Below are 23,634 nucleotides of genomic sequence, written 5' to 3' on the forward strand. Positions count from 1 at the left end.
AAATGATTGCATAATACTTTCGTTTAAACTTTAAAAACATAGTGGGTATATGTTTATATATAAAATAAATCACATTTTGTTGCGTTGCAGCCTGAAATGAAGAGACACATAACATCTAAGTGAAAGATATAACACCAACATGTCAGAGAAAAAAAAAAAAAAAAAAAAAAAAAAAAAAAAAAAAAAGACCACCCCCTTGTGTTATTTTGTTGGACCACCTTTTTGCTTTAACTACTGTAAAGGAGTTTAGGATTTAGGGAATGGCTGGCTTGAGTACAGCAGGAATGTCGACAAAAATGCAGAGTCCAGTAATACAATGCCATACGACCACTTTATTTATCCACCAAAAAAGGCCTTGCACAGATAAAAAGGGTATGTGGTCTCTAAAACAAGAACAAAAATACAAGAGGTTAAATCAAATAAACCATACTAAGTTTACAAAGTCAAAAATACACAATATAAACAACCTTACATTGCTCATGTATACACATACACCACACAAACACGCAATAGGATCAGAGTCTCTCTCTACTGTGCATCATTACAGGCATTTATAAATCAGGACCCATTAGTACATGGCTGCAGTGATTGGCTAACTAGCAGAGAGCATGATTAGTTAATTAACCAAGGGCATATACAGACCAATGGGCAGCTAATTAAGGAAAAAACAGAAATAAAAAAATGAAGTTGAAGCATATTAGAAAAATAAACAAAAAGAATATGTACAATGACAAATAAATTTCAATACATCGACAAAAAGAAATAATCTTTGATACAACTACAGCTTTTAGTCTGTTGGGATACGTCTCTGTCTCTACTAACTTTGCACATCTGGACTTTCCTATATTTGCTGACTCTTCTTTGCAGATCTTCTTTGCGTTAATTTTAATTTTATGTTGTACATTTGTGGACTGCAGTCTTCAGTTCATTTCACAGATTTTCATGGGGTTTAAGTCTGGGCTCTGACTAGACTATGCAAGGATATTCACCTTCTTCTCTTTCAACTACTGTGTGCTTAGTTTTGCTGTCTGTTAGCAGATTTTGGCTTTTTTCTTGCAACGCTCCATCCAATACAAGCCACATTTGTGGAGAATTTGTGATATTGTCACATGCACACAATGACCACTCTTTCTCATAAATTCCTGCAGCTGCTTCAGAGTTGCTGTAGGCCTCTTGGTCACCTCTCTAAACAGTTTCCGCCTGGCGCTTTCATCCAGTTTAGAGCGACATCCTGATCCAGGGAGGGTCTGTGGTGTACCAAATACCTTCCACTTTTTAATAATAGACTTCACTGCGCTTCTGGGCATTTATAAAGTCTTTGAATTTTTTCTAGTATCCATCTCCTGACTTGCCTGACCACAACTGAAAGGATTAGTCCACTTTCAGAATAAACATTTCCTGATAATTTATTCACCCCATGTCATCTGAGATGTTCATGTCCTTGTTCATGCCAGACGAGAAATAAGGGTCTTAGATAGCAAAACGACAAGTCATTTTCTAAAAATAAAATAAAAAATAAAAAAACAATGTATATGCTTTATAAACACAAATGCTAGTTGTGCACCAGCTCGACTTTACGCATCATGTTGGAAAGGTCACGTGTGATGTAGGCAGAAGCACAGACCCAGTGTTTACAAAGCAAACGTGCAAAGAAAATCAAACACCCTTTGCCAAAAAAAACAACAACAGAAAAAAAGCAACAATGTCGGTCAATTTTGAAGTTGGAGGATAAAATGAGATTGAATTTTTCACGCTACCCTACCTTTCTGAACTGGAGTACACAGACAAAGAGCTAACTGTGCATGACCTTTCCAACAGGATTACGTAATACATGAAGACTTGCATGCAAAAGCAGAGCTAAAGCAAGACGAGCATTTGTGGTTAAAAAGTATATAAATAATAAACTTTTTTAAAGAAAATTACTGATGGTTTGGCTAGATAAGACCCTTATCCCTCGGCTGGGATCGTGTAGAGTCCTTTGAAGCTGCACTGAAACTGCAATTTCGACCTTCAACCATTTGGTAACTGTTGAAGTCCACTATATGGACAAAAATTCTGATGTTTTCCTCAAAAATCTTAATTTCCTTTTCAACTGAAGACAGAAAGACACGAACATCTTGGATGACATGGGGGTGAATAAATTATCAGGAAATTTTAATTTGAAAGTGAACTAATCCTTTAATCCCGGAGATCTTTTGACAGTGTCTTGCCACCCATAGCTGATTGTTCACTTCGGTTACACTACCAAGGACTGAAATACTCCAGGAAATCTATTTTCATGCTGAGCTAATCAAAATGATCACAGCTGATCACAGTTGAATGCCAAATGGCTTTGTGTGCAACTGAGAAGGTGATTAACTACACCTGATTGAGTTTACAAGTCATTTTAAGGAGGGGGTGATCCTTTTTACAACTCAGTTTTTTTTTTCTTTCTGACATGTTGGTGTTATATCTTTCACTTGGATGTTTTAAGTTGCACTAAATAAATACAGTTGGATAAAACAAAAACTTTCTCTTTCTTCATTTCAGGCTGCAAAGCAACAAAATGTGATTATTTTAAAGGAGATGTGATTGTTTTCTATAACCACTGTGTGTAAATATATATATATATATATATATATATATATGCAATTTTTTTTTAAATACACCTCTACATGTCATTATCATGAGCTTATTGACACTGCAGTGTCAAGACTAATTTGTCACAGCAAATTGAATTAAACACTACTGTATTAAATATTTGAACAACAATAATTGTTTTTTTTATTACTAATTAATGTATTTTTAAACACTCACAGATTTTGATTACTGATCATCAGCCTTTATCCACAATGGTAATACTTTCCACATAGAACCATTGTTTGTATAGAAGCAATTTAAACCTGTTTATATTGACTTAAACAGTTTGAGTAAGAGAGTAAATATTTTCACAATGCATTCTAAACTGACACACCTGTCAACCCAACCTTAAGTCTTAATCTAACTACATAAAAATATCTGATTATTTTAATAAATGATCAAATAATACTTATATGCAAATTCTTAAACAGGCACTGTTCGCTGGATTTTCTAATAAGTTCATCGATCATTGCTAAATTCATAATCAGAATTTAGATCAGAATATATTTTGCTGCGGATTTGACTAATCAAATCTGTCAAATGTCCTGTCAAATTGTATAAATATGAAACCCCATAAGGCCTTACATAATTAAATATGACCACACTTTTCTAACCAGTTGTAAAGTTTTGTTATTGTAAATGTGTGATTATGGTAGAAAATGTGTAGTAGGGTGATATACTTCATTTGAATCCCTTTAAAAATTTCCAGTATAGAGTTGATTATAATAAATGGAAATGTAAAAGACATAGAAAAGTTCTTTCAGCAGATTTGTTTGAGGTTTACAGTATCTGAATATCGTTGTTGTTGTCGTTATCATCATCGATATCATCATCATCAATCAAACACTGTTTGCCTGACAGTCCACCACTCATATAAGTTTTCATTAAATCACATTATATTTGTCTAAAAGTATTGTTAATGTACATAATGATTTCATTTTTAGGCTGGAAGATTGTGTATAATGGATTTTTTTTTTTTTAACAAAACGTTTGTATTTTGTGACTAATAAAGTCTGTGCTTCATATAGAATGCTATACTGTCGCATTCTAGGCTAGAAGATTGTGTACTGTGCATTTTTATTCAACAAAACATCTCTTAAAAAGCTCATTCCAATCCTCAATATCCCCTAAAAATAATCTCACTGCATTTTATGAGAATTCAAATCTGTCATCTTGCTAGAATCTTCACCCTTCATCTTGCTCATGGGTAAATTAATTTAAAGGACCCCGGCTGCCCTTCCATTTCGCTGTCCTTTAAATGAATCCACCCCATCAGCAAACTATGAGATTGGAAGTCCCCCTTGCTTCTTTTTGGTCTTCATTCTACATTTACAATTTTTTTGTTTGATTTCTACCATTTTTACATGTTTTTGGTATTAGTTGTTATTTTGTATTTTTTTTTTTTTTTTTTTGTGTGTGTGCATCATTTTTAACACAATGATCTGTGTATGTAAAATATAAGCTTATTAATCCTGCATTAAACATATTAATGAAGATATAATATACTGACTGTGTATACTTATCCAGCATTTTCTAATGTTCACTTAAGACATAGCTAACTGTGAAAACCCACCAAGACATATATATATAGCGCATATATAAATATATAATTATATTGAATCAAATATTCTATATATAATTATTATTCTTGTAGGGTGACAGCACACCATTTTAAAGGAAAGGAACATTCTTTTATAATTGTTGGTAGCAAAAATCAAAAACAAAACCTGGTGTATTTAAAATTATGCGTATTTGGTATTAATATGGTTATTAGAATGGCATTAGGTATTGTGATGTTCGTTTTTTTGTTTGTTTTACTATGTAGATACAAAAAGACAATTAGTATTGTGCAATTCTTATGCAATTCTCTGGCATAGATAGAAGAAAAGTTTGATTAAAATACACCCTATATGTCATTATCATAGCTTATTAAGAATGCAGTGTAAAAAATAATTTGTGACAATAAATTGAATTAAATACTACTGCATTAAATATTTGAGCAACCCTTTTAAATTACTATAATAAAACATACCTTGAGTGTTGATTCGTTTGTAATTAATTACTGATCGTCCGACTTTATTCACAATGACAATAATCTTGACACAATAAACATTGTTTACACAGAAGCAATTTAAAGAAACTTATTTTGACCACTTGCCCCAATGTCACTGTTTATGAAGGTCTTGAAAACAAATTATGAAACAAATCCATCCCCATTCCCATAGACCCTCTTCAGTTTGCCTACCGTCACAACAGGTCTACTGAGGATGCTATCACTCATGTCCTGCTCTCTTCCTTTACCCACATCCTCACAGGCAGACCCCATGCAGGTAGTGAGGGTAGTTCATCTCCAGCCTCACAGGATTGTGTCCTGAGTCCCCTGCTCTACTCTCTCTACACATCTGACCACTTCTATTGGCAAACTTGCTGATGACATGGTGGTTCTGGGCTTCATCTCCAACAATGGGAAACCAAGGAGCTGACTGTAGACTTCAGAAAGAGATAGCAGCAGACCTACTGCCCATCCATATTACCCTTATCAATCATGGCCTCCTAATAATCCCCGTCCACTGAACTGAACTTATCACTCTCTCTCCTCTCCATCTATAGCTAGTGTATGGTGAGTGTATGCATTGTGGTGGATGAGAAGAGACCACTGATATGATTGTAAAGCACTTTGGGTATACAGTAGTACATAATAAAACGCTATATAAATTCCTAATTCATTCATTCAATCATTCATTCATTCACTCACTCATGATTGACGGGACCCTCATGGAGAGGGTGAGCAGCTTTAAATACCTTGGAGTACACATCTCTCAAAACCTGAACTGGACTGTACACACAAGCTCAGGTGAATAAAGCCATACAATGGCTGTAGCATCTGCGACTGCTGAGGAAATGATGATTCAGAACTGCAAAAATCATCAAGGACTCTAACCACCCAGGTCACTGTCTGTTCTGTGTCAAATCGTATAGATATGAAACCCCATAAGGCCTTACATGGTTAAATAGGAACACGCTTTCCTTCCCAGTTGTAAAGTTTTATTGTCTTGTGTAATTGATTACAGTAGAAAATGTACATATATATAATGCTGTGACAAAATTACACCACAGTGTTTCATTTGAATCCCTTTATCAATTTCCAGTTTAGAAGGGATTAAAATAAATGATTTTCACCTATATAAATAAGAGTCATTTTGACGTGTATAATTTCAGTTTACCATTAAGAACACTGCAGTTTATCCACTGATGTACAAAATGTACAAAATGATTTTGCTGTAAAAGACAAATTCTTTCAGCAGATTTGCTTTAAGTTCACAGTATATGAATCATTCATCATCGTCATCATCATCGTCATCATCATCGTCATCACCACCATGGTCGTCATCATCATCATCGTCGTCATCATCATCATCGTCATCTTTGTAATGATATTGATTTTGATTTTAATGTTCTTTTTCGTCATCATCATCATCCTCTGTATTCACTTTTCCAGAGAGCACATCTTCTATCCAGTTTTCCAGCTCTTCGGGTGATGGCAACTCATCATCATCAGGTATCTCCAACCAGACACTGTCCGCCTGTCATAGAGGACATAACAGTGGGACCAATAAGTATGAGAAAGTGGGCTTTCATAATGAATTCTGCAGACTGGGTTAAAAATGAAAGTAAAGCACTTACATCTGTAACATTAACTACACCAATCTGTGGTCTGAAGAGGTCAACCTTGAAGGTCTTCTCCCAGTAAGGAATGAGCTAAGAAAAGAAACAAATTTTTATTTCAATTTTTGTCATCCATTTCACATCACAGCAGTAATGACACAATATATCGTCATGCATCTATCCAGACTTGTTTTAGTCACCAGTGGGAAGTTGTCTGGGTCGATCCACACAATACTCAAGTCTGGATTGTGTGTGTTGTCTCTGGCCACCTCCTTCAAAATCTCCAAGAATTCAAAACCATCTGAAAACCATATTCAAGGTCAAGTCCTTTTGATGATGCTCACACTAAATGAATATAATTTGGGTTCATAATGAATGAAGAGATGCCCTGAAATTATACATACCAGGGTCCTCCTCTTCTGCAAAGGCTACAATATGAATTCCATTCAAATCATCCTCCTGCAAAAAAAAAAAAAAAGCAATTATTTTAGTGTGTCAATGCTTTATGATATCCACAGGTATTCCTCTTTTTGGGATAAAGCTGACTTTCACTATTCCACTTATTACATGAGCAGACTGATAAGAGCATTGCCATGGATGGTATTAGTACTGTAAGTATCTGACCACCAGATTGAAAGTTTTTCAGATAGTTGTGCAATGAATGATTATAGTCATATAAAATATAACTATCATACAATTCCATAAAATTTTCTTTTAAAAACTATTGCTCACCCAGGTCTCAAACATGTCTTCTGCCCTGAGCTTTCTTAGAGTTGGTCTGTGGAGGTCAACAGATACCATCAGTATGTACTGTAAGATCAGTATCACATATCTGTCTATCCAACCTTCAGAATATCATTAGATTAGCTTTTGCTGATTACCGTCTGTGTTCGGCTATGAAGGCCACCAGCTCTTCCTCTGAGTGTGGTTTGTCTGAAATGGTGACTGGCTCCTCCATGAAGGGCTCATAGAAGTCCACCTCATTCATCTTCAGAGTCAGCTCTTTTGCAACCTGAAATGCAACAATTAAAATCTACCATCAGTGGTTTTAAGAGAATTCTCCAGTCCCCAAAAGACAATAATGGCACAATGATAGCCTGAAGATCTTCTGAACATAAACAGAATATAAAAAATGCAATACTCACAGATTTCTCAAAGGTGGCAAAAAATTTGATAAAAGGCTGAAACTGTTCAGCTGCCTCCTGGAATGCAAGATAATCTGAGGAAATGAGAGAAAATTAAAATGAACAAGCATTTATTTGTTTGTTTACTAAAAGGCAACTGCATCAAAAAATGTAAATTCCCTTTTGATCATAACTGGAACCTTTATTTTTGTAGCCTTCCAGAGTGGTGACTTGAAATAAATGACCTCTAAATGTCAACTATAGCTTGAAAGAGTAGTAGCCCTACAATGCTCAAGAGAGCTTATAAGGTTTCATTGTGCATTTAAAAAGCATAACTGGAATGTACAGATATTTAAAAATGAATGTGTTAACATTTATTGCATGGTATTAATTTATTGCATACTATGTAGGTATGTGTTTTGAAAGTGCAGAGATCAGATAACCGCAGCTGAAGGATATAATTGTCGCTCATAGTCTGCACACACATACATACGTTCAGAGTCACGACTTTTGAAGAAACCAATGAGTTTGATGTCTTCTTCCATACGGTCAAAAGCTCGCAACTCCTGAGCATTGTCAATTATCTCAACTGGATCTTCCATCAGCTAAAGAATGAGGGAGAGAGGGTGGCAGAAAGTTGAAATGACATATAAAAGCACTACAACAATTAGATGTCTAGATTTATGATAAATACAGATTCTTTACATCCAGAAGGAATTCCACAAGAGTGTCTGCAGCGAGCAGGCCATCAAATTCAATCAATCCACACACGTCCTCCTTAAAACAAGAATCAATCACACGGTCATGCTACCTTCCTCATGCAAACCTTCCAATGAAACATATGGACATTCATCATTGCAGTAAAACGTACACTGTACAGTTTATTGGCATCCATTCGTGCAAATCTCCCAAAAGTCATTGATGTTGTTCTAAAATTTGTTTTACTGGGATATTTACTGAGGATTTTAGGAGATGTTTTAAGGCAATGCTTATCCTGGACTAAGATGCAATGAAGACAGATGGCTGAAAAGTGTTTAAAATGTTTGACATCTTATCTTAATACTTCACGGGGCCTGTAAATTCCATAAATACATTTATAATAACAATATAATTGTTAGACATTTATAGCCAAAATAATTGTTAAACATTTTTTTAAAAATTAGTTTTTTTAATTAGTTTATTCGGATTTTTTCTGTAATTTTTTGTGTTTTTTTTGTTAATTTTGTTTTTAATGATTTCATTGTTGTTTTTATATTTTACAATATGTTTCACGAATTTTCTAGTTTCTTGGCAACCTTAGCATCTTTTTGGGAGTCAACGATTCCGAAGCCAATATCCTTTTCCTCTAATACTTGAGCAGCTAACTGTGGAAAAACAAATCATGATTAGTACTGTAACAGCATTTTATGTATTTATTTGTTTGTTTCTTTGTGTGTGTGTTCAATTAAAAAAAAAACTAAATTAAAGTAACTAATAAAATATATATAACCTATTTATATACATAAATGTATGCATGTTTCAGTGAAAATTAGAAGTACATGGAGTACATCCAGTCACACTGGCATTGTTGTCTAGATGTGAACCTGTGAGCCATGAATTTAGACTTAAGGAGGCCACACTTATGTAATCATTTTAGAAGTGTTCTTGTTCCATAAATACCCTCAGTGTTCTGGTTTCATTGTGATGCGAGTAGTTTAAATGGCTGAATTTTAAAAGCCAATTCTCTACTGCCGACATTCAGAAGGCCCTTAGAAACAGGTGTCCTGAACATGAAGTGCCTGATTAACATGGTGACTGATGATTTCCACTTTTTTAATCCAGATAATTACAGAACTGAAAAGGGGATATGAAGATAGGCATGTCAGTGAGCTGCAGCCTGTGGGCCTCTAAACTGCTATTACATAGGACATGCAAAAAAAATTATTTTAACCTATATTCTGTTACATTTATATTTATTATTACATGCAACCCACTTACTCCAAAATTTCATATTGAATACTGAATATTTGTAATTATTTAAAAACATAGTAATCAAGTTTACTGCCCCCTTTCAAAAACTCCACTCTCTGAAATCCTTTCAGTCTTATATCTTACACTCTACATTCACTCTTGTTTTGTCCTCTCTTACCTCCAGCACTAATTCAGTCATTTGTAACTGTTTCTGCAGCTCTTTTGCAGTTGGCGGAGGAGCGTGGTAGAACAGACACAGCATGTCGTATTTCTTCAGGGCTTTGCGGTAGTTTTTCTCATTTATGTCCAGGACACGATCTTTGCCATCATAACGCGGGAATTCTAGGCCTTTCTCAGTGCCAGCCAGGGTAGAGAGGCCCAGAGAGGCAAGCAGCAGGATCCAGGTGGTCTGCATGGTCTATACTAGTAACTTAAGACCTTTCCAAAAAGAAACGGTGGCTCTTCATGCAGCTCCACTAGGTTTAAGAGAGCTCTGGTCAAGTAGTGTGAGAAATAGAAAATAAGTCAAGAGCTGATAACAGAAATAATGATAGTGGAAACTGTCCAGGCCTTCTTCCACCGCTCTTTCCGAGGGTTTACCTAAAAGTTTTCTAAAAATTCAGCTTTCTTCAGGCAAACCCTTGACTCTCTGCCTTCTCTCCTGGCTAGAGACAACGAGTGGCCGGTGGATTGTGCTGGTAATAGGATGGGAGAGAGCAGGCAGGATACCTTACATAGCAGTGTTCCTCTAACCCTTTTTTAGAAGCCCAGTTGTTTCAGAGCTAAAAATACCCCAGTTGGACAGCAAAGGGACAAGAGCACTATAGAAGAGTGATTAGACCTCAGCTAATGACATTTGATGCTGAGAAGGGAAAGGAGTGATATGAAGACTTCACTGCAACATAAAACAGGTGTAAAAAAGAGAAATGCACTCTTTCCTGTATGTTTATGTGTGCAAGATGGAAAACAGCTTACTGTTAATGACAAAGTCATTGTGCAAAGTAGTGTACTGTACTGTAACCGGACACCTCTGTGTGTGTGTGTGTGTGTGTGTGTGTGTGTGTGTGTGTGTGTGTGTGTGTGTGTGTGTGTGTGTGTGTGTGTGTGTGTGTGTGTGTGTGTGTGTGTGTGTGTGTGTGTGTGTGTGTGTGTGTTTTTTGGAATCAGTGCTTTTTTTTTTTTTTTTTTTTTTAGTTTAGGAATGTCTCTCCAGGCAAGTTAAGCTCACAATGTACATTTGCTGTTGTGTTTGGTGATTGGTGTTTTGAGCTGTGGAAAGCCATTTGGACAAAAAGTTGCCAAAAGTCTTAACTGGGATCCCTAAAGGAGGCAGGAACCCTCACATTATTCCCATACAGGACATGTGGCTGTTTGTCAAATACACTATAAAATTGTAGAAACAATTTTCACTCAGAAATTCCTAGTAAATTTCTCAAATAATTACAAAGACACAAAATTAAAGGTCAGTTTTTGAAGTAGAAAGACTGAAATAGCATTTTCTTGTAAAACATATTCCAGTAATATTTGTTTTATTTACAACTCGAAAAATCACTTTTGTATAGTGTACATGTACAATCAGTTATTAGAACTGTAAGAGGTCTAGTTGAAGTCAGACTGTCTTTCACGCTTCTCTGAAAACAGACAATTGACAAAGAGACCCATTAAACTTGCGTTATACTATGTGTGTTTAATCTTTTTAAATTGGATTTTTCTAATTGGATTTTGGATTTTTATATAAATAAATAAATTATTTCATAAAAAATAAATCAATTAAATAAATAATCAATTAATTAATAAGTAATCAAATTATGCCCATAGGCTTCTATAAATGTTCTTTTGTCTCCATTCCTCACACTTGTTACGTTTAAATCAAAATCACATATTATAACTGAAACTTTGAAGTCTGTTTGACTTTAAATAGAGTTTGTTGTCACAGAAATGAGCCAGCAATGCTCATGCCCAAATTAGGACCAGCTGTCTCAAGGATTCCTGTCGAATAACTGTCTAATGTTCCATTGCTTAGTATTCACAACAATATAACAAGCATCACAGTTAGCAGATTACACTGTAAATGTTTTTCTCACTAGGCCGTTGGTTTAGGCTATGCTTGAACTTGGTGTTAGTTCTTAAGGATTTTAGTCGTGCCATTTGTGACGAGTTGTACAGGTGGAGGCTTTAAGATTTAGCCAATCAGCCATCACAATGGAAAACAGAAAGAAAACACTAGAGAGAGAACTTGTTCATTGTTCTCTGTTCTATATTTGTTCAATTTAAGTTGCTAAATGAAACCACTAGATGGCATGCGTGTCCTATGCCAGACACATTTACAGTAAATCATATCCTAGCTTTATTGAATTCAGTTCCATTTTGTTTCCATAATTTGGGGTTAAAAGAAAGGACGTTCCTTTTATGTGTTTTAAAGTGAATGAAATGTGAATGAAAATCACACCCCAGAATTTCCCAATTTTTTATGTTTACATTCATGAATGCTTATTTCCAGTTACACGTGTATTGTTCCTTTCAATTTATCACACAAAAGATTTGAAGATTTGAAACAATAAAGCCATTCAGAAATTGCAGTGCAACCCAATTCTCCATGGTTTCTACATTTCACAAAGCAATGTAAACATTTAGCTGAACGCTGAGTGTTTTCTGCATTGGTCTGTATTGACATTTAAAGCAATTTAGCATACCTAACAGTACTGCTTTGGAATGCTGGGGATTTTTTTCTTAAAGCGTCTACATTACTGGCAGCACTGAACAACCTCTCAAATCGCCTCTCTTTACTTTACATAATGTCATACTTTTCTCTCTTGGTCATTTCAGTTCCAGATTTGAACCAAGTGATGCTCTGTGAATGATTTTGAATCACATTTGAATGACAAATGAATATGTACTCATAAAAGTACTAGTTAAATTAATTATTTAATGAGTTTGGACAGATGAGTAATCTTTTTGGATACAGTATAAAGCATGTCTCAGATACACACTATATTTCCTCTCTTTTCCAGCACAGAAAAGTATGATGTTGTTCCTTTAAGACATACTCAAGGACATGAGAAAAATATGAGAAATGGAGTGAGAGAGAGAGATGAGAGAGGAGAGAGAGAGAGAGGAGCGAGAGAGAGAGAGAGAGAGGTGATGGAAATTTCTGACTTTCCACTGGAGCATGAAATGTTTAAAAATGCAGAAGAATACAAGTATGTGAGATGTGCTATACACTGCATCGCATTTCACATGTAAGCATGGGTACACCAGTATACCTCCAACCATCAAATTAATCTATCCAGTAAAACAGGGCCATAGTACAACTCACATAATTAGCAAAACAATGCTTCTCTGCAAGTAATTTGCTGTTTTATGATAGAGGTTACGTTATGTTGTGTTACTTTATTTCAGTATATTGTAACAAAAAAGGATTGCATTGAGGAGATACATTATTTCTGAGATACATTACTTCATTACTATTCCTTAAAGTCAGAGGTTGGTACCAATTACAGTTAATTTTTAAGCAGCCATGTCATTTGCATGTATGTTTGCCTGAGTACCTGATTTTGTTGTGCTGATATTAATGGAGCTGTTATGTCCTGTTTGTGTTAACTCAGGTATTCCACGGTGGCCACCATAGTATTCTCCTCAGAATGTCAAATATATTAAAAATAAAAGAGTTACCAGTCTAGAACCTTATGCTGTGATACATTCTGGGTACTGTACTATTCTGAACCATAATGGATAGCTTCTATTACTCTCATTTGTACTTAACAATCATTTATTTATAAACTATATTTTTTATATTTAGATTCTGGTTAGATGCTAATACTTTTATTGTTGTACCAAGGTATACTATACTATATATTATTTTGGATTTCTCAGAAAAGACAGCATGGTACTTTTCCATTAAGTCTGTCTGTCCTTCTAGTGTTAATGCCATATGCCTCAGCCTCAGCCCAGTTTTCTATCATTAGATGGTGACAACTTCTTTTAACCCCCCAAAGCCAACCTCTAACAAAACCCCACCCCCCCCACCACCCACCCACCCACACACTAAAGCAAACTAAAAAATTGCAATGAAAGGTTTTTATTTTTTATTGCAAGGCAGTGCTAAACTCTTCTTTACATTTACTTGTTTTAGAAATATCTTTAATTACAGTACATAATGTTTCACTAAAGATAACTAGAAGGTGCATGCAGCTGCATTATTCATTTGGAGGATCACGGACCTTAAAAAGAAAGCTAATGAAATTAGAATCAAAAGTGTCAATTAATATGTAACCACAATATCATTTGACCTGAGGGGTGCGTGTGGGCATGCCATGGTTTCAGTGAAAATTAGAAGTACATGGAGTAACATCCCAGTTTCCCCAACAACTGGGCATTGGTTGTCTAGATGTGAACCGGTGAGCCATGAATTTAGACTTAAGGAGGCCACACTTATGTAATCATTTTAGAAAGTGTTCTTGTTCCATAAAATACCCTCAGTGTTCTGGTTTCATTGTGATGCGAGTAGTTTTTAAATGGCTGAATTTTTAAAAGCCAATTCTCTACTGCCGACCATTCAGAAGGCCCCTTAGAAACAGGTGTCCTTGAACATGAAGTGCCTGATTAACATGGTGACTGATGATTTCCACTTTTTTAATCCAGATAATTACAGAACTGAAAAGGGGATATGAAGATAGGCATGTCAGTGAGCTGCCAGGCCTGTGGGCCTCTAAACTGCTATTACATAGGACATGCAAAAAAAATTATTTTAACCTATATTCTGTTACATTTATAATTTATTATTACATGCAAACCCACCTTACTCCAAAATTTCATATTGAATACTGAATATTTGTAATTATTTAAAACATAGTAATCAAGTTTACTGCCCCCTTTCAAAAACTCCACTCTTCTGAAATCCTTTCAGTCTTATATCCTTACACTCTACATTCTCACTCTTGTTTTGTCCTCTCTTACCTCCAGCACTAAATTCAGTCCATTTGTAACTGTTTCTGCAGCTCTTTTGCAGTTGGGCGGAGGAGCATGGTAGAACAGAACAGCAGCATGTCGTATTTCTTCAGGGCTTGCGGTAGTTTTTCTCATTTATGTCCAGGACACGATCTTTGCCATCATAAACGCGGGAATTCTAGGCCTTTCTCAGTGCCAGGCCCAGGGTAGAGAGGCCCAGAGAGGCAAGCAGCAGGGAAATCCCAGGTGGTCTGCATGGTCTATACTAGTAACTTAAGACCTTTCCAAAAAGAAAACGGTGGCTCTTCATGCAGCTTTCCACTAGGTTTTAAGAGAGCTCTGGTCAAGTAGTGTGGTTGGAGAAATAGAAAAAATAAGTCAAGAGCTGATAACAGAAATAATGATAGTGGAAACTGTCCAGGCCTTCTTCCACCGCCCTCTTTCCGAGGGTTTACCTAAAAGTTTTCTAAAAATTCAGCTTTCTTCAGGCAAAACCCTTGACTCTCTGCCTTCTCTCCTGGCTAGAGACAACGAGTGGCCGGTGGATTGTGCTGGTAATAGGATGGGAGAGAGCCAGGCAGGGATACCTTACATAGCAGTGTTCCTCTAACCCTTTTTTAGGAAGCCCAGTTGTTTCAGAGCTAAAAAAAATACCCCAGTTGGACAGCAAAGGGACAAGAGCACTATAGAAGAGTGATTAGACCTCAGCTAATGACATTTGATGGCTGAGAAGGGAAAGGAGTGATTTATGAAGACTTCACTGCAACATAAAACAGGTGTAAAAAAGAGAAATGCAACTCTTTCCTGTATGTTTTATGTTTGTGCAAGATGGAAAACAGCTTACTGTTTAATGACAAAGTCAATTGTGCAAAGTAGTGTACTGTACTGTAACCGGACACCTCTGTGTGTGTGTGTGTGTGTGTGTGTTTGTGTGTGTGTGTGGGTGTGTGGTGTGTGTGGTGTGTGTGGTGTGTGTTGTGTGTGTGGGTGTGTGTGTGTGTGTGTGTGTGTGTGTGTGTGGTGTGTGTGTGTGTGGTTTTTTTTTTTTTTTTTTTTTTTAGTTTAGGAATGTCTCTCCAGGCAAGTTAAGCTCACAATGTACATTTGCTGTTGTGTTTTGGTGATTGGTGTTTTGAGGCTGTGGGGAAAGCCATTTGGACAAAAAGGTTGCCAAAAGTCTTAAAACTGGGGATTCCCTAAAGGAGGCAGGAACCCTCACATTATTCCCATACAGGACATGTGGCTGTTTGTCAAATACACTATAAAATTGTAGAAACAATTTTCACTCAGAAATTCCTAGTAAATTTAATTTTCACTCAGAAATTCCTAGTAAATTTCATATTTAATTACAAAGAATTAGCAATAACTACACAACACAAGATGAATTTCTTGTAAAACAATCATATTCCAGTAATATTTGTTTTATATTTACAAACTCGAAAAATCACTTTTGTATAGTGTAACATGTACAATCAGTTATTAGAACTGGGGGTAAAGAGGTCTAGTTGAAGTCCAGACTGTCTTTCACGGCTTCTCTGAAAACAGACAATTTGACACAAGAGCACCATTAAACTTGCGTTATACTATGTGTGTTTAATCTTTTTAAATTGGATTTTTTCCTAATTGGATTTTTTGGATTTTTATATAAATAAATTTTTTAAAATATTTCATTTTAAAAATAAATCAATTAAATAAAATAATCAATTAATTAATAAGTAATCAAATTATGCCCATAGGCTTTTCTATAAATGTTCTTTTGTCTCCATTCCTCACACTTGTTACGTTTAAATCAAAATCACATATTATAACTGAAACTTTGAAGTCTGTTTGACTTTAAATAGAGTTTGTTGTCACAGAAATGAGCCAGCAATGCTCATGCCCAAATTAGGACCAGCTGTCTCAAGGATTCCTGTCGAATAACTGTCTAATGTTCCCATTGCTTAGTATTTCACAAACAATATAAACAAGCATCACAGTTAGCAGATTACACTGTAAATGTTTTTCTCACTAGGCCGTTGGTTTAGGCTATGCTTGAACTTGGTGTTAGTTCTTAAGGATTTTAGTCGTGCCATTTGTACGAGTTGTACAGGTGGAGGCTTTAAGATTTTTAGCCAATCAGCCATCACAATGGAAAACAGAAAGAAAAAACACTAGAGAGAGAAAAACTTGTTCATTGTTCTCTGTTCTAATATTTGTTCAATTTAAAGTTGCTAAATGAAACCACTAGATGGCATGCGTGTCCTATGGCCAGACACATTTACAGTAAATCATATCCTAGCTTTATTGAATTCAGTTCCATTTTGTTTCCATAATTTGGGGTTAAAAGAAAGGACGTTCCTTTTATGTGTTTTTAAAGTGAATGAAATGTGAATGAAAATCCACACCCCAGAATTTCCCAACTTTTTTATGTTTACATTCATGAATGCTTATTTCCAGTTACACGTGTATTGTTCCTTTCAATTTATCACACAAAAGATTTGAAGATTTGAAACAATAAAGCCATTCAGAAATTGCAGTGCAACCCAATTCTCCATGGTTTTTTTACATTTCACTTTCACAAAGCAAATGTAAACATTTAGCTGAAACGCTGAGTGTGTTTTTCTGCATTGGTCTGTATTGACATTTAAAGCAATTTAGCATACCTAACAGTACTGCTTTGGAATGCTGGGGATTTTTTTCTTAAAGCGTCTACATTACTGGCAGCACTGAACAACCTCTCAAATCGCCTCTCTTTACTTTACATAATGTCATATTTTCTCTCTTGGTTCATTTCAGTTCCAGATTTGAACCAAGTGATGCTCTGTGAATGATTTTGAATCACATTTGAATGACAAATGAATATGTACTCATAAAAGTACTAGTTAAATTAATTATTTAATGAGTTTGGACAGATGAGTAATCTTTTTGGATACAGTATAAAGCATGTCTCAGATACACACTATATTTCCTCTCTTTCCAGCACAGAAAAGGTATGATGTTGTTCCTTTAAGACATACTCAAGGACATGAGAAAAATATGAGAAATGGAGTGAGAGAGAGAGAGAGAGAGAGAGAGAGAGAGAGAGAGAGAGAGAGAGAGAGAGAGAGAGAGAGAGGTGATGGAAATTTCTGACTTTCCACTGGAGCATGAAATGTTTAAAAATGCAGAAGAATACAAGTATGTGAGATGTGCTATACCACTGAGAAGCATCGCATTTCACATGTAAGCATGGGGTACACCAGTATACCCTCCAAACCATCAAATTAATCTATCCAGTAAAACAGGGCCATAGTACAACTCACATAATTAGCAAAACAATGCTTCTCTGCAAGTAATTTGCTGTTTTATGATAGAGGTTACGTTATGTTGTGTTACTTTATTTCAGTATATTGTAACAAAAAAGGATTGCATTGAGGAGATACATTATTTCTGAGATACATTACTTCATTACTATTCCTTAAAGTCAGAGGTTGTTACAAATTACAGTTAATTTTTAAGCCATGTCATTTGCATGTATGTTTGCCTGAGTACCTGATTTAATGATGCACTGATATTAATGGAGCTGTTATGTCCTGTTTGTGTTAACTCAGGTATTCCACGGTGGCCACCATAGTATTCTCCTCAGAATGTCAAATATATTAAAAATAAAAGTTCCAGTTAGAACCTTATTGCTTTATACATTCTGGTACTGTACTATTCTGAACCATAATGATAGCTTCTATTACTCTCATTTGTACTTAACAATCATTTATTTATAAACTATATTTTTTATATTTAGATTCTGGTTAGATGCTAATACTTTTATTGTTGTACCAAGGTATACTATACTATATATTATTTTGGATTTCTCAGAAAAGACAGCATGGTACTTTTCCATTAAGTCTGTCCCTTCTAGTGTCATAATGCCTCAGCCTCAGCCAGTTTCTATCATTAGACTGGTGACAACTTCTTTACCCCCCCAAAGCCAACCTCTAACCAACCCCCCCCCCCCCCCCCCACCACCCACCCACCCACCCGGCACACTAAAGCAAACTAAAAAATTGCAATGAAAGGTTTTTATTTTTTTTATTGCAAGGCAGTGCTAAACTCTTCTTTACATTTACTTTGTTTTAGAAATATCTTTAATTACAGTACATAATGTTTCACTAAAGATAACTAGAAGGTGCATGCAGCTGCATTATTCATTGGAGGACACGGACCTTAAAAAGACAGCTAATGATTAGAATCAAAAAGGCAATTTAATATGTAACACAATACATTGACCTGAGGGGTGTGGAGCAATGTAACATTCCAAAGTACTGGAGCAGAAAAACAGCAGCATGAGATGGAGAACTAATGGTAATGACTGGCCAAGGGCTGATCATCAGTTATACAGGAAGCAAGAGCAGATGTAAGATGATCCATCTTTACTACTGTTGATTCAAATAGTAATTTCAGAAGCGTTCAGTAGTTAAATATGTGTTCAGCACCTTGTGAAAAACCGGTTTGGTCCTCTGATGACGGAGCATCAGTGTGGCTCCTCTGAGGTCAGTTTCCACAGGCCTGAACTCACTCCTAAAGCCTCTTGATTAACCCAGCATCCATAAATATATCCCTTTTCCATTCAGATGCCTTTTTGTGGAATGATTTCATTAGTTGAGGAATCTCCTGCACAGTGGAACCATTTAACCAGCCATCTATATTGAATTTTGGGAATGTGTGGCATCCGTGTTTGTTTTGCTGTGGGTTATGGTGGAGAACAGTATGATTCATCATATGAGATACTGAACAATGCTGTTTTCCGTGTGTCTCTTCCCTGGTGTGTGATTGCTTGTGACAGGTTTACATTACTACATTACCTAAGGCTTGACAGGGATGTTATCTTTGAGGAATTGTTCACATTATATGATTCAGTTAACTGGCTTATAATATAAACACAAGCATGATGAAAAAAGTTTTTCATAATGTTACAGTATTTACACAAGTTGATATATATACAGAAAAATAAATACACTGTAAAAAGAAAGAAAGAAAGAAAGAAAGAGAGAAAAAAAGAAAGAAAGAAAGAGAAAGAAAGAGAAAAAAAGAAAGAAAGAGAAAGAAAAGAAAGAAAGAGAAAAGAAAGAAAAAAAATTAAGAATAGAAAGAAAGAAATCCATAAGATTTTTTTTCCCTTTAAGAAAGAAAGAAAGAAATCCATAAAAACTTATTGATTTTTTTTGGAGTTTTTTTCTTTATTGCATTTTTTTTGCCTTTTTTCAGAGTTTTTTTGTGTGTGTGTGTGTGTGTGTGCGTGTATATTAAGGTTCCAAATGTTATAAAAGATATATATATATAAGAAATTATAAATTATATAAATTATATCCATGTGTTTTCAAATAAATTAAATAGGAATTGTGGATGATACAAGAATGACATGCTTGAAAATGTTCTCACTAACATTAAAGACATGCTGTTAAGTAAAAGTCATTTCATAATCAAATGTTTGAGTTATCATTTGCATTTTATGGTGAATCATACCTCAGTGTCTTGGTTGTTAGATTTTTTTATTTGCAAATAAAGACAATACCACAATAATATGTTGCCCAAACCTATTTGCCCAAACTGTAGTATCAGTTTTGATTTATGAAGTAAATTTCCTCATAACTAGAAAAACTAGAAAGAAAAAAAAAGTTTGTTCCATCAAAATGTCAATATCTTTTAAAAGACCAAAGTCTAACGGTAGTTTGTTATTTCCCATAAATAAAAACTTAAAATCCGGGAAAAGAAAAATTAAATAACGTACATGTGCTGAGTTTATCACAACACAGAAAAATGCGTTAATGACCAAAAATTAAGACCTAAATAATTTTTTTTATAGTTGTTAAAATGGAGATGCTGGTACTCAGATGCCATTCAATAGTGCTTTGGGGTGATAATGGTGAGACAGAAACAGTCAAAACCCCTTTTAGGGGTAATTCTACATTTGTTCCTCCCATCAATAGGAATGCTTCTCTTGACACATATTGAAGACTTATCGAACATGAGGTTGAATCATTATTGAAACACAAAAGGCAGTTCAAACTTTTGCATAATCTAACAGATGGGCAAAGAAATGAATTGGAAGCCCTTCATAAAGATGTGGTTATTCAAAATGCGGATAAAGGAGGGGCCGTTGTTATATTGGATAGACATGCTTATGAGGCAGAGATACAAAGACAACTTTCTGTTACTACTTTTTATGAGAATTTTCTCTCAGTAACCTCATTTAAAACATCAGTTTATGACTCTTTGAAACAACTGTTAGAGCATGGCTGTATTACCAAATCTGAGTTTGAGTTTGTGTGGGTTGAACATCTAATAACACCTGTCTTATATACGCTGCACAAAATTCATAAGGCTTATAAAGATGTTCCTCCTGGTAGACCAATTGTGTCAGCCATTGGCTCTTTGTCTGAGAAAATTTCTGCGTTCATAGATTTTTTCTTGCAACCTGTAGTTTGTTCTTTGCCTTCTTACATCAGAGATACAATGGACTTTATTGAATTTATTTGAGCTGCACAATTACCTTCGACTTCCGGGCTTTTAGTCACAATGGATGTTGAAGCTTTATATACCAATGTCCCTTTTGAAGGGGGTTTACAATCAGCAGAGTATTATTTAAATCAACATGCTCATCGGGTCCCTAATACTGCTTGTTTAACTGATCTCGTGAAACTTGTGCTTACTCATAACTATTTTTTGTTTGGATCTGATTTCTTTTTGCAGATTTCTGGAGTTAGCATTGGCTCTAAAATGGCTCCAAGTTTTGCATCCCTATTTTGTGGGCTGTTTGAAGAACAGTTTGTATTCAATCAAGCATTTAATTCAATCTGCCGCCGTATGTTTCATGTTGGTTAGGGAAGATCTGTCCGTTCCACAACCAACACATTTCTTGAGCCATATAACTTTTGGTAATTTCAAGTGTGGTGACTGTCAACAATGTAATTTTACGTATAAAATGCAAACTTTTCATCATCCCTCTTCTGGTAAAACTTTTAAGATCCGAGGAACGATTTCTTGTACACTCTCAGAAAAAAAGGTCCAATTTTGTACCAAAGAAGGTACAGACCCTTGTCACTGGGGCAGTCCCTTTTAAGGGTACAGAATTGCACCTTAATATAAAGGAACAAATTTGTACCATTCCAATTTGTACCTTAAAGAACATGATTTGTACCATGGGGAACCAAAATGTACCTTTTCGTTTTTAAAACTTGTTGGTACAATATTGTACCTTCATCAAAGGTACAAATCTTGTCCTTTAAGGTACCACCCCAGTGACAAGCCCATTTGTACCTTAACTGTGGCAAATATGTTCCTTCAAGAACTATTAAAGGCCATTTTCCTATTGAGTAACATGCACATTCAACAACTGAAACCAACAGATATTTTAATGTCAGTAAATGCAAATACATATCAAATACACACGTGGTTGAACAGTAAAATATTTCTTAGTGTAAATGCATCTTTCCAGATTACAATTAAGACTTAAAAAATGAACAGAGTATCACTTAAAAAAAAGCTGCAAAACATTTCACATTATGTAAAAAAATAAAATAGAAACCCCCCCCCCCACCCTTTTTTTCCCTGAGTGTGTAAAACAACCAACGTTATTTATATGTTGCATTGTCCTTGTGGACTGGGCTATGTGGGGAAAATAAGTAGACAACTTAAAACAAGTATTGAACATAGATGTGCAATTAGGCACCATGACCCTAAATGTCCAGTAGCACAACATTTTTACAAGTTTAAACATTCGGTTTCAACTCTGCAATATATTGGTATCAAAACAATTAAATTACCTCAAAGAGGGGGTGATATTCAAAATCTACTTTTAAAACGTGAAGCATATTAGATTTATACTTTGAATGCTTTATTTCCTAATGGTCTCAATGAAGATTTTGATTTGCACCCTTATCTTTAATAATTATAGTGATTAAGATGGTAAGATTAACCACATGTTATATAATGCCTTTTTTGTTTTGGATGTATTTTTTGCATTTTGTGCATTCTTGCATTTTGGCATTTTCTTTGGTGTAATTTTGCACATTTTGTCATATATGTTCATTGTCTGATGAAGAGCGTTTAAGCTTGAAACGTCACCTGTGGTGAGAACACAATTAAATATTTCTCACTCTCTTTGGAGCTGTGGTGTGCCTACTTTGATGTTTTTTTTCTCATTTTTGTGTGGTAGAGCACCCACATTGAGCTTTTTTGGCCTAATTGATGTGCACTCTTGGACTGTAAAAATATGCTTTAAAATATGCTTTCTGAACTAACAATCACCCTTGCTTATACCTTATTTGCATGCAAAGTGCATTCTCTTATTTAAATTGGTCATTAACTGGAGTGTATTCTGCTATGAGTGCAATTCACACAGCTATTACCTTTAGTTGTAAAAATGAAGTGGTCAGTCCAAATGTCCATGTTTAATAAATGCTGAAATAGATTTGTTGTTTTTCACGGTTGCGCTCCTGCTGCAACAATGAACAAAGAGCAGCCCACAGTATTGTTTTGCCAGTACTTTTCCACTGTCTGTAGTAGCAGCACCAGCCACAGGAGGAAATACAGAGATAGAAAAAGAGGTCATAGTAACATTAACTAAACAGTGGAGCAAATAAAAGGGTATAAGTTTTCATATAGAATAGCTCTATCTGATAAGATGCTGTTAGGCTGAGTGGTATGGAAGAGGTAAAATATCACCTGATGAATGGATGCAATCAGAATGCCCAGTATTAATCATTAGACATCAGTTGAATTTCCATGCATGTATAACACCAAGCCACAGGATCTACTGCATCTGCTCAGTTTGAAGAGCTCGCTGCATTTTTAGATTTTCATGTATTTTGAACATTGTCAAAACAAATTCTTGGGAGTTTTTTATATTTCTTAGAAACATCAAATAGAGTACTGACACACCCTAATAACCTGCAGGGCTTTGCCAAACAAAGGTGCAAGGTGAAGGTTAGCTCCAAACATTTATATTCACCTACACATTTTCATCCTCAAAGTTTTCCACTCAGTCACCTCCATTTCTAACATGCAATCTGAATGCAAAATAAATGGAAGCTGTCAGTGGAAAACTACTGTGCACAGATACAAACTGTCATGCTCTGTGTGTGCGTGTGCGTGTGTGTGTGGGGGGGGGGGGGGGGGCACACTGCAAATCACTTTTTCCTTTACAGTTCAATTCAAAGCAATGCATAATCTGAAATCTTTATTTTATATTCTTTCAAAGACAAATTTATATTTGATAGACCACTAGTGTCTATATAGTTCTGCTAATATACACTACTGAGTGACTTTACAACTAACGTGTATATTATTCAAATGGTTGATACTCTGCATATGT

General features: G+C 35.3%; 1 pseudogene; it reads right to left on the minus strand.

The window, feature by feature from the left end:
- Positions 1–5,647: 5,647 nt before the first annotated feature.
- Positions 5,648–10,070, minus strand: LOC109095738 (annotated as a pseudogene).
- Positions 10,071–23,634: the final 13,564 nt, after the last annotated feature.

This window comes from Cyprinus carpio, chromosome A9 (assembly GCF_018340385.1).
Source record: "Cyprinus carpio isolate SPL01 chromosome A9, ASM1834038v1, whole genome shotgun sequence".
NCBI lineage: Eukaryota > Metazoa > Chordata > Actinopteri > Cypriniformes > Cyprinidae > Cyprinus > Cyprinus carpio.